This window comes from Crassostrea angulata, chromosome 2, assembly GCF_025612915.1.
Source record: "Crassostrea angulata isolate pt1a10 chromosome 2, ASM2561291v2, whole genome shotgun sequence".
Taxonomy (NCBI): domain Eukaryota; kingdom Metazoa; phylum Mollusca; class Bivalvia; order Ostreida; family Ostreidae; genus Magallana; species Magallana angulata.
Genome location: NC_069112.1, coordinates 37,105,505 through 37,116,233, shown reverse-complemented (window position 1 = coordinate 37,116,233; position 10,729 = coordinate 37,105,505). Strand labels below are relative to the sequence as shown.

The following is a 10,729-nucleotide window of genomic DNA, read 5'->3' as shown; positions in this document are numbered from 1 at the left end:
AATCTGCTTTTGTGAAACATAATATCAGGCGTAAGTTTAAACAGTGAAATGTAAAGGTAGTATATGTATTTGGAGATCTGTCAGTCTACGGAAAAAAATGTGTGTTGGAATGCATTAAATACTTTTGCAATTTATAGTGTATAGTTCCGCCAGTTTTTGGACAAATGAACCAAACCCCAACACTTTATTCTTAAACACAATGCACCATAAAATTTGTAAAGGCTTATTTCAAAAGAATTTTCCAAAAATCGATTTTCAAAGAAGCAGTTTTAGGTATTTTCAAGTAAAAATGACGACTTAAGACTTGACTTGCATTAAACTATACTTCATTGTTAGAGATCAGTGAGAATGTCAAAGGTGTGTGTGTGGGGGGGGGGGGGGTAAAGTCATTTAGTTAATGACAAAGTAGTGAAACGTTTAAAACTTTTTTTTGGTAAATGCATTAGGCTCTTTCTTGCGTAAGTCAATACCAACACTCGAGCTAAAAACAGGAATATGAACATTCTTTATATTAATTTATATATAAAAAAAACAACGTAAAAATATACTTCATTTAATGAAAAGCCATTATTGACTAAACAGTGATTGTACATTTGATATTTTAAATAAAAAATAACAGGCTTACCAGTTTCCTACTCTGATGATGGTAGTGGGACATTAAATGCACAAACAGAAGACTGGGAAGATGCAGAAACCTATGTCAAAACGTCTGTCCAAGAAACCGATATTTTACAGAGTAACTCTGATTTAGTCGGTGATATTGAATTGTTACCCAACAGCGAACAACACAATGTCACACATACAGTGTCAAACAAACAAACTGTTATCGAAGCACAAAACACCAATATGCTTAATATCATTTGCGACAATGATATTACTGGACTGCCAAATACTGAGGTAGATAGTGGAAATGATCATATCCACAACATAGATGAACATGCTTCACCAGCAATAGGAATTGTTGTTGGACCACCGATGAATAGAGGTAATCATTCTTAAAACATTTATTTTGCAATATATAGTGCAAAGTTAATATCAGTTAATATCAGAGGAGTTATTATTATACCCCCCGCAAACAAAGTTTGAATCATATAGGAATCATCTTGTTCGTCCGTCTGTTCGTCTGTATGTGCAATCGTGTCTGGTCTATATCTGTCTTATGGAGAAACATTGGAAGTTGTTACTTCACACAAAGATTGCCTAGGACCTAAGGATGTGTCATGACATTGACTCAAGGTCAATGTCACTGGCAGACGCAAGAGACCGGCAGTACCAATAAAGAGTAATGATTTGGATAATGTGCTGGACTGTGGTAGACATTTTCTTGCTTGTATACAATGAATTTCATTTTCATAGGCTTGTTGTTGAACTTTAATAAAAAGATGCTTCTTCGCTGCGTCAAAGGCATTAACTATCTTCCTTTTGAAACATACATGCCATTCTGAACAAATCGGGTCAGTTACCGATAGAGTTATGTGTTGTAGGTGAGCAATAGTTTCAACTAGTTCTCTTCATCTCAAATGTCTACTTAAACGATGAGTTCTATAAGCTGGTCATGAGGTTGATCCATCAGACTGGTTTTTATAACAACTACCTCAGCTCTAACTTCTTTATCCTCATCTAGGTTCTATGATTCATGCATTTCCCATGTAGAAACATGTTTGTTTAGAAAAAAGGCTGGTCATACGCACCAAGGATTGTCCTGCATTTGACAAGCGACAACACACCGTGATGCCTGATCAATTTGGTTATGATTTGGCGACACATGGTACCACTGTCGGGGTAAGTTGGAACTTCTGATCGTCTCAATTCGATTGGTTACATACGTTGGAGGTGTTTAAGTGACATTTTGAGTGTAACCAGGAATCACGTTGATATCGGTGTAGGAAGTGAGGTCCTTAATGTGAAGGTCTAGGTAAGTAGCAATGGATTCAGCTATTTCAAATGCAAGTACTTCACAACAGAGTTCTAATATTAGTGTCATATGACCATGCTTTGGTGCAACATTCGATTTTCCAAAGGATGAAACCAAAGTCATTTTTTCCATTTTCGATCGATTTACAAGATACCCTACAGCAGCAACTGCTCGGTCAGATGCGTCTGAAAAAATATGTACGGATTTGTTGCTTGCACTTGTCAATAAAACCGGAAGATAAGTGCGAGGAATATTTAAACAATGAAGAATTTTTAAAGAGCTGACCAAAACATGCCCCCGTTGTTGATTACTTTAAAGGTAGTGATTGAGTTCATCCTACTAATTGGCGCATATGTTATTTCTAATAATGTTGACTGGTGTTAAGAATCTTAAGGGATCGAAGGTGAAGTTGAAATCATTCCTTTTCCTGTACATTGTTGTTCTTTACTTGAAATGCGGCACAAAAAAGCATGCGACTCTTGATTCGAAGAAACGCCAATAGTAATTGGTTCGGGTAGGATTTCAATGCCAAACCCCAGGACCTTGAAGTCTTTCGACAGGACTACGTCTCGATTTGGAGTTATCTTGTGTAATCTCACGTTTTCTTTAGTTTTCTAATGCTTTCTGTGTCAGATCAATGGCTTGTTTGACTGTAGGTATTGATTTAAGTCTATCGTCGAAATATAAGTGGCTGACATCAGAACCAAGACAACTGTGATTTACTGCAAGTCTAATGCCTTATGTAGCTATTGCTGTAGAGGCTGTGTTATCAAAAACATGCGATATTCAACAAGAGGTTTGTGTGGTTCATAAATGTACTTACTTTCAGACTGTAGAACGTCTTGTGGTTTTTTTTTCACATACTCAAAAATAATTTTGGTAAGGATAAAGCATGGTACCACGTCCACTATTAAAAATGTTTGTTTTAATGACGTTGAACTCTTCTGGCAAATGGATGTTCCATTCTAAAGGCAGTTTCTGTGCACAAGAGTTATCATCTGGTCCAAAACATAGTGAGCGTGAAAACATATTTCCAATCAAAAGCTTAATGTGGGTGCTTACATGGAGAAGTGGAATGTACTGGGCGATGTCATGTAGATGACCGTGTTGGAATTTCCTCGCGATTATTAGGAAGATTGCTACATTCATTAGCAAATGTAGACATGTATTTCACGTTATGTCCTTCAATTCCGAGTGAATCGAAGAGTTGTGAACTTTCCAAAGTACGGTTATTTTGATCATCTAGCACAATGTATGCAGGTACCCGCTTGTCAGGACGCTCTGCCAGATGTACATTGGCTAACAGTATTTTAGCACAAGATATACCTGTAAATCTACACTATATCTGATTGCATATTAAGGTAATGTCAATTGAAGCCTCCTCGTTGTTAGTCGATGCAGCTGTATGTAGAGTCCGTATGGTGCGTCACTATGTAAGACTGTAGGATGACTTTTACTGTCGAAATCTTTGCAAGACACTTTTTCCTTAGAGTCTTCCTTGATTCGAGTAGTAGAAGCACACTATCAAAAACACATCGTCTTTTCTTCCAAAAGTTTCATTCTTCACTGATTACTTGCGATCTAAAGGTTCAAAAATTAATCAAAGGATGGTTTGTGTTGTGTACTGGACAATTTCTAAACACGGAAACGTCTTCAGTTCTAGTTGTTGTTCTCTGAACTTTATGGTGAGGGTTAGTTTCTTCACAACAACAGAGTTTTCATGGACATAGTTTGACACATTAGTATCTTTTCTGACAAATGTTGTTTCATAAAGAAAATATGGGTCATTTCTAATGCTACTATTTTTTCGTAGAAATTTAGCGAAATGTGTTGTAACGTGGGGAATGCCATATGTTCATTTATCTAATCGCTGAGGATGTCCGTTTTCCTGACGATTGATTTGTGTGATGATTTTTTTTTTACGATATGGTTCACATTAGTTCAGTATTCATTATGATCATGTAGTGATTTTATTCGTTCATCACGCTAAATTGACTCAATTGCTGAAACTAAGTCTGACACTTTATAAAGTTTCTTCGAATTCTTTGTAGTTAGCTTTAGGAACGTGTCTATTCTACTTTTTAACGACTACTATATCATTTCCGCACAATCAAATGGTTCTTTAAGTTTCTCCCATGCTCTCGTTAGACTTTGTAATGGTTCAGCAATGTTTGGAGACATATGCTTAAAACATATCTTATAGAGTCTGTTACTCGTCATTGTCTTGAATGATACTTTCAATGTCGTACCTTTCCGGTCGATCATTAAAGGCTGACAGTCATAGTCGAGAAAGCAGTAAGTCGTTCTTAAGGAGATATCGTGTGATATCACCTGTGATAAGTTGTTTGGTGTGAATGAAGAAGGTTTTGGATTTGACTATTTTATCTAAGGAGGATGTACACTTTATCTGTCACTTTCTTCCTGTACAATTGGACCACGTGTCTTGAATATGTGTCATTTTCTTCCTTTACAATTAAATAACGTGTCATGAATGTGTGATGTATCGGTAAATTGTCAAATGGTGTGTTGTTTTTAACCGGGTTTTCCGAAGGAAAAATCCGGTTAAAAAATGGCGGGCGGGCAGGCGGCTGCGAAAAGGGTACCCTCATTGTACGGATAACTTTTCCTACAGTTTTCAAGATAGGAATTTGTTCTTTTGCAGATCAATTGTACATATATCAGAGGTGTGCATATTTTACATGATTTTGATTTCTGATATTTTATGAAAAAAATACCAGTTTTTGAACATAGTCATTTTTTGGCAAAATATGCATATACGGTACCCTCACTGTACGGATAAATCCTCTTACAGTTTTCAAGATAGGAAGTTGTTCTTTTGTAGATCAATTGTACATATATTAGAAGTGTGCATATTGCTAGGATTTTGATTTCCGATAATTTATGAAAAAAAAGCAGCTTTTGAACTTAGTCACCTTTTGGCAAAATATTGCATATAGGGTACCCGGCCTCATTGTACGGATAAGTCCTCCTACAGCTTTTAAGATAAGTAGTAGTTCTTTTGCAAATCAATTTTACATATATTAGAGATGTGCATATAGCTAGGATTTTGATTTCCAATAATTTATGAAAAAAATAGCAGCTTCTGAACTTAATCATTTTTTTGCAAAATATTGCATATAGGGTACCCTCATTGTACGGATAAATCCTCCTACAGTTTTCAAGATGGGTTGTTGTTCTTTGCCGATCAATTGCACATATATCAGAGGTGTGCATACTTTCATGATTTTGATTTCTAATAGTTATTAAAAAAACTAGCTTTTGAACTTGGTCATTTTTTGGCAAAATATTGCATATAGGGTACCCTCATTGTACGGATAACTCCTCCTACAGTTATCAAGATAGGAAGTTGTTGTTTTGCAGATTATTTTTGCATATATTAGAGATGTGCATATTGCTAGGATTTTGATTTCCGATAATTTATGAACAAAATTGCAGCTTCTGAACTTAATCCTTTTTTTGCAAAATATTGAATATAGGGTACCCTCATTGTTCGGATCACTCCTTCTACAGTTTTCAAGATAGGAAGTTGTTGTTTTGCAGATCAAATGCACATCTGTCAGAGGTGTGCATAATTTCATGATTTCGATTACTAATAGTTTATAAAAATTACTAGCTTTTGAACTTGGTCATTATAAAAATTACTAGCTTTTGAACTTGGTCATTTTTTGGCAAAAAAGTGCATATAGGGTACATTCATTGTACGGATAACTCCTCCTACAGTTATCAAGATAGGAAGTTGTTCTTTTGCAGATCAATTGTACATATATCAGAGGTGTGCATATTTTTATGATTTTGATTTCTGATATTTTATGGAAAAAAAAACCCAGCTTTTGAACTTAGTCATTTTTTGGCAAATTATTGCATATAGGGTACCCTCATTGTACGGATAAGTCCTCCTACAGTTTTTAAGATAAGTAGTAGTTCTTTTGCAGATCAATTTTGCATATATTAGAGATGTGCATATTGCTAGGAATTCGATTTTCGATAATTTATGAACAAAATACCTGCTTCTGAACTTAATACTTTTTTTTGCAAAATATTGCATATAGGGTACCCTCATTGTACGGATAACTCCTCCTACAGTTTTCAGGATAGGTTGTTGTTCTTCGCCGATCAATTGCACATATATCAGAGGTGTGCATATTTTCATGATTTTGATTTCTAATAGTTTATAAAAAGAAATACTAGCTTTTGAACTTAGTCATTTTTTGGCAAAATATTGCATATAGGGTACCCTCATTGTACGGATAACTCCTCCTACAGCTATCAAGATAGAAAGTTGTTCTTTTGCAGATCAATTGTACATATATCAGAGGTGTGCATATTGCTAGGATTTAGATTTTTGATAATTTATGACAAAATACCAGCTTTTGAACTTAGCCATTTTTTGGCAAAATATTGCATATAGGGTAGACCATTTCACTGGATTTGGGTTAACATGGATTATGGATACAGTTCACATAAAAAAAACCCCGGATTGCTGTCACATTGACAGCTTTTCACTTGTTTATTTTATGTTCCTAGACTGATATATCGCATACAATGGTTATATTTGCATACCATATATGTGACATTTTTGCACAATAATGAGATCTCTCTCATGGTAATTGGCCATAGAAAACGCACAGTACTGGCAACAAAGTGTATCCAACTAATGGTAAACTTGAAAAAGTAATTATAAATACGAAAGTTTTTATTTCTTGAACAGATTGAATCAAAATTTGAACAAGTGTTTAAAATGTTACGCTATACACATTAGTCATTCTTGTAAAAGTAGTCCGAGTATCGCACTACGTCATAATACGGATTTTACAATATTGGTTCGACTTTTACAAAGCGTTTTAGATACCCGGTATTGATTTTGCTCTACATCGCTGTTGTAAACAATGGCAATAATAAGCAATTAGAACGGTAATACATGTATATGTATTCTCTGAGAGATAGAAATGATTAATGTTGAGAAACTCGATTCTGTTAAAGTTAAATGAAAAACGAAGTTTCTGATTAACCAGGATCTCAGGTATGCTTATATCGTCTTTGTTTTGACCCCCCTCCCCCCCCCGAATTTTTCTTTTACTAAAACCGATTTAAATTAAGAAACAGAAGCTATTTCGAATTTAATCAATCGTAAATTGATTATTTTTTAAATGATATCTAACATTGCTGACAGATCTAGGCAGAAAACTGTAGCAAAATGTGATTTTTACGGATTTTTTCGTCAGGGTCTACTTGGTTTAGAGCTTATAGCGTGAAAAGTAATCCGTCAACATATAATTTATTTTACCAAATCTTTTTTTCTAAGATGTCAATCTATAGAATAAACACCATGAATTTAAGTTTGAGTCCATCAAATAGTAGAAAAAAATTACCAAACGCGATACTAGCATTGCATTTTTTGTATTATATTTTGATACATCAGGTCCACAAAGCGTACTTACTTACAAAAATTGGTGCAAAATTATTGATGAGATATGGCTTAAATAAATATTTATACTCTATTTTCTATGTTCAGTTCTAATTTTCCCAAAATTGGTAATTATTTTTAGGAAAAACGGACGTCTGGCAAATTTCATAATTGTCAATAATTTTCGCAACGGGGTACACCCGTCTGAGAGGTGATAACAAACAAACTAACATGTAAACATACATATTATCTTTTGTATATGTATTGTTAGAATGTATATTTATCATTTAAAGCTAAGCTTTTAATGATTTAGCCCATTTAGTGCCGAGTATAGGACTACCTTAATTGCGTTGAAAATATGGATATTACAGTTATAAATGTTAATCATTGGGATGGGCATTAGATCCATCATTAACTGCCGTGTTTTATGTCCTGTTATGGACATGGACACTACCAGCTGTTCCCATAAACTACGCCAATCAGAGAGAGAGAGAAAAAAAAACAGATAGAGAGATAGACAGAGAGAGAGAGAGAGAGAGAGAGAGATACCTGATAAAAATAAATTTGTAGCACATGTTCAAGTCCCAATTATGTCAATGTAAGTTTGGTACACATTGAAACAAGAATAGAATTCCTGGGTCCCCCGCCGGTCAAGCTGTCTAGTATCGAGTCCATCGACCAAGGCTGATTTAGGAACTTGACCAAGGTATTAGTGGTATAAACATTTAGTATAAATTTAATGAAAATCCGTCAAAATTTGTAGGCATGAGAGCGCTTACAAGGCCAATTTTCAGATAAACTGGAGTCATTATTGTGGTCAAAGTCCCATAACTCCAACAAAAAGGATCGACCAATGCTGATTTTCGAACTTGACCAAAGTATTATTGATATAAACATTTGGTATAAATCTAATGAAAATCCGTCAAAATTTGTAGGCATGAGAGCGCTTACAAGGCCAATTTTTGGATAAAACGGAGTCATTATTGCAGTCAAAGTCCCATAACTCCAACAAAAAGTATCAATCAATGCTGATTTTCGAACTTGACCAAGTTAATAGTAGTATAAACATTTGGTATAAATTTAATGAAAATCCGTCAAAATTTGTAGGCATGAGAGCGCTTACAAGGTCAATTTTTGGATAAAACAGAGTCATTAATGCGGTCAAAGTCTCATAACTCCAACAAAAAGTATCGACCAATGCTGATTTTCGAACTTGACCAAGGTAATAGTGGTATATACATTTGGTATAAATTTAATGAAAATCCGTCAAAATTTGTAGGCATGAGAGCGCTTACAAGGTCAATTTTTGGATAAAACGGAGTCATTATTGCGGCCAAAGTCCCATAACTCCAACAAAACGTATCGACCAATGCTGATTTTCGAACTTGACCAAGGTAATAGTAGTATAAACATTTGGTATAAATTCAATGAAAATCCGTCAAAATTTGTAGGCATGAGAGCGCTTACAAGGTCAATTTTTGGATAAAACAGAGTCATTATTGTGGTCAAAGTCTCATAACTCCAACAAAAAGTATCAACCAATGCTGATTTTCGAACTTGACCAAGGTAATAGTGGTATATACATTTGGTATAAATTTAATGAAAATCCGTCAAAATTTGTAGGCATGAGAGCGCTTACAAAAAAGTGTGACGGACGGACACACGGACGCACGGACGCACGGACACACGGACGCACGGACGCACGGACGGACGCCCGGCATTTCTATGTCCCCGCACCGCGTTGCGGCGGGGGACAAAAATGACGAGGTCAGTCAGTTCCACGAATCGTATTTTACTTCCTTGGCAGTTAGGTTTCGGTGATTTAATCCCCCTGCAAAGTTCTTGGTAGTACGACCGTAAAATGTAATAAACATTTTGTCACTTTTCTTGACGAGCTTGAACTGCTACATCACTAATGAACGATGTTCACCTAGAGCTCTAAGTCCAAAAAATTTACAGTTGTAGAAAATATTGTGTTGGTAAATGCATCTACAGTTTTTTATACCAAGATGCCCGACTTCCCATCACGAGCTATCCATTTCAGGGGACATTGGATACGCCTGTCGAACTGTCTAACCTATTACCTCCGTGGCGAGTGGTTTCATTTGGACATCAATTTTTTGATAAACTTTCGACTTCTTTAGCGTCAAGAAAATTCTAGTCCATATCATAATCTCACATAAATCTTAAAAAAAGCACTTAACTGGAACAAGGTTTTAGATTAATAAGAATTACCATCAGCTCTGCGGCTCTTGTTCACAAAGCATGACAAAACATTGACTACATCTTGTGATATCCACGGTAGTAAATCAGGAAGTTAATTTCTAAATCTGAATTAGCATTTGTCGATTCTCGCAAGTCGTCAAACACTTTAACTTCCAAAGATGCTGTGCGTCGTGTATTGGTACTTTCCTGACTCCTGTGAAACTCCTTAATTTCTGTAGAATTCACTTTTTGTTTGCCAAAACGTTCCAAAGAGGCGGTTCTGGTGTCATCTTGTTTAGTTTTACTGTTACACTGTTTTTCTTTTAAAGGGTCAAAAACGTCTAAAGTTCAACATTTTCTTCGTCCAATTCATAATTGTTTTCTTTCAAAAGATTCAAGCGCTTAGCTTTACATCAAGTCATCGTAGTCACCGAGTACGTCTATCTTCCTCCATTGAATTTCTGTAACTGCGTATTTGATTTGTACCGTAGAGCGAGAACAAGTAAAAATATAACCGGATGGCGGGAAAATGTACCAAAGCAGGTGGACAAATCAGTTACAAGATTCATTGTTCGAGTATGTTCGAAATAAATCGCCTCACCATCAAGTGGTGTTATTTCTCATTGCTGTGCGAGTAGCTCTAGATTTTTACTGATAAAAAAAATTCAAATGAGTTTAAGTACGACGAAAACAAAAATACTTTTAAAGTTTTTTCTTTTGACATTGCATTACTTTTATAAGTTCTTTTTTAAACAACCGATTATACCAAGGCGTTGAAGAATTTGGTAAAAAGGTAAAGGTAGGATTTTATAGTCTTGCTCGCTAATTATATTGCCTTGCACGACTTTTACATATTATCCCCTGGCGAGACCCGTACCATCCATAGCACCCTCAACTCCCTAGGGAGCACACAAGCAGCTGCAAAATTACGGTGCTAATGCTTTACATTCACGTAGCCAGATCGTCCCATGTGCCAGGTACCCATTTTAACCCCTGAGTGGAGAGAGTACACTATATAGTAAATAGGAAAAGGGGGTGTCGAAAAGCCCTTACTTTTTGTTAAAGACAAAAATAGTTCTAGTTCAATTTGCTTTTTATTTACGTTTTGAAAACACCAAAGACTTTATCTCCTACTTTCAATTTGAAATCTTTGTTAGGTTTATGTCAAATTATAGTTTGACCTC

At 35.4% G+C, this 10,729-nt stretch overlaps 1 pseudogene; it reads right to left on the bottom strand.

The window, feature by feature from the left end:
* Positions 1-9,112: 9,112 nt before the first annotated feature.
* On the bottom strand, positions 9,113-10,429 carry LOC128174279 (uncharacterized; annotated as a pseudogene).
* Between the last annotated feature and the right edge of the window lie 300 nt (positions 10,430-10,729).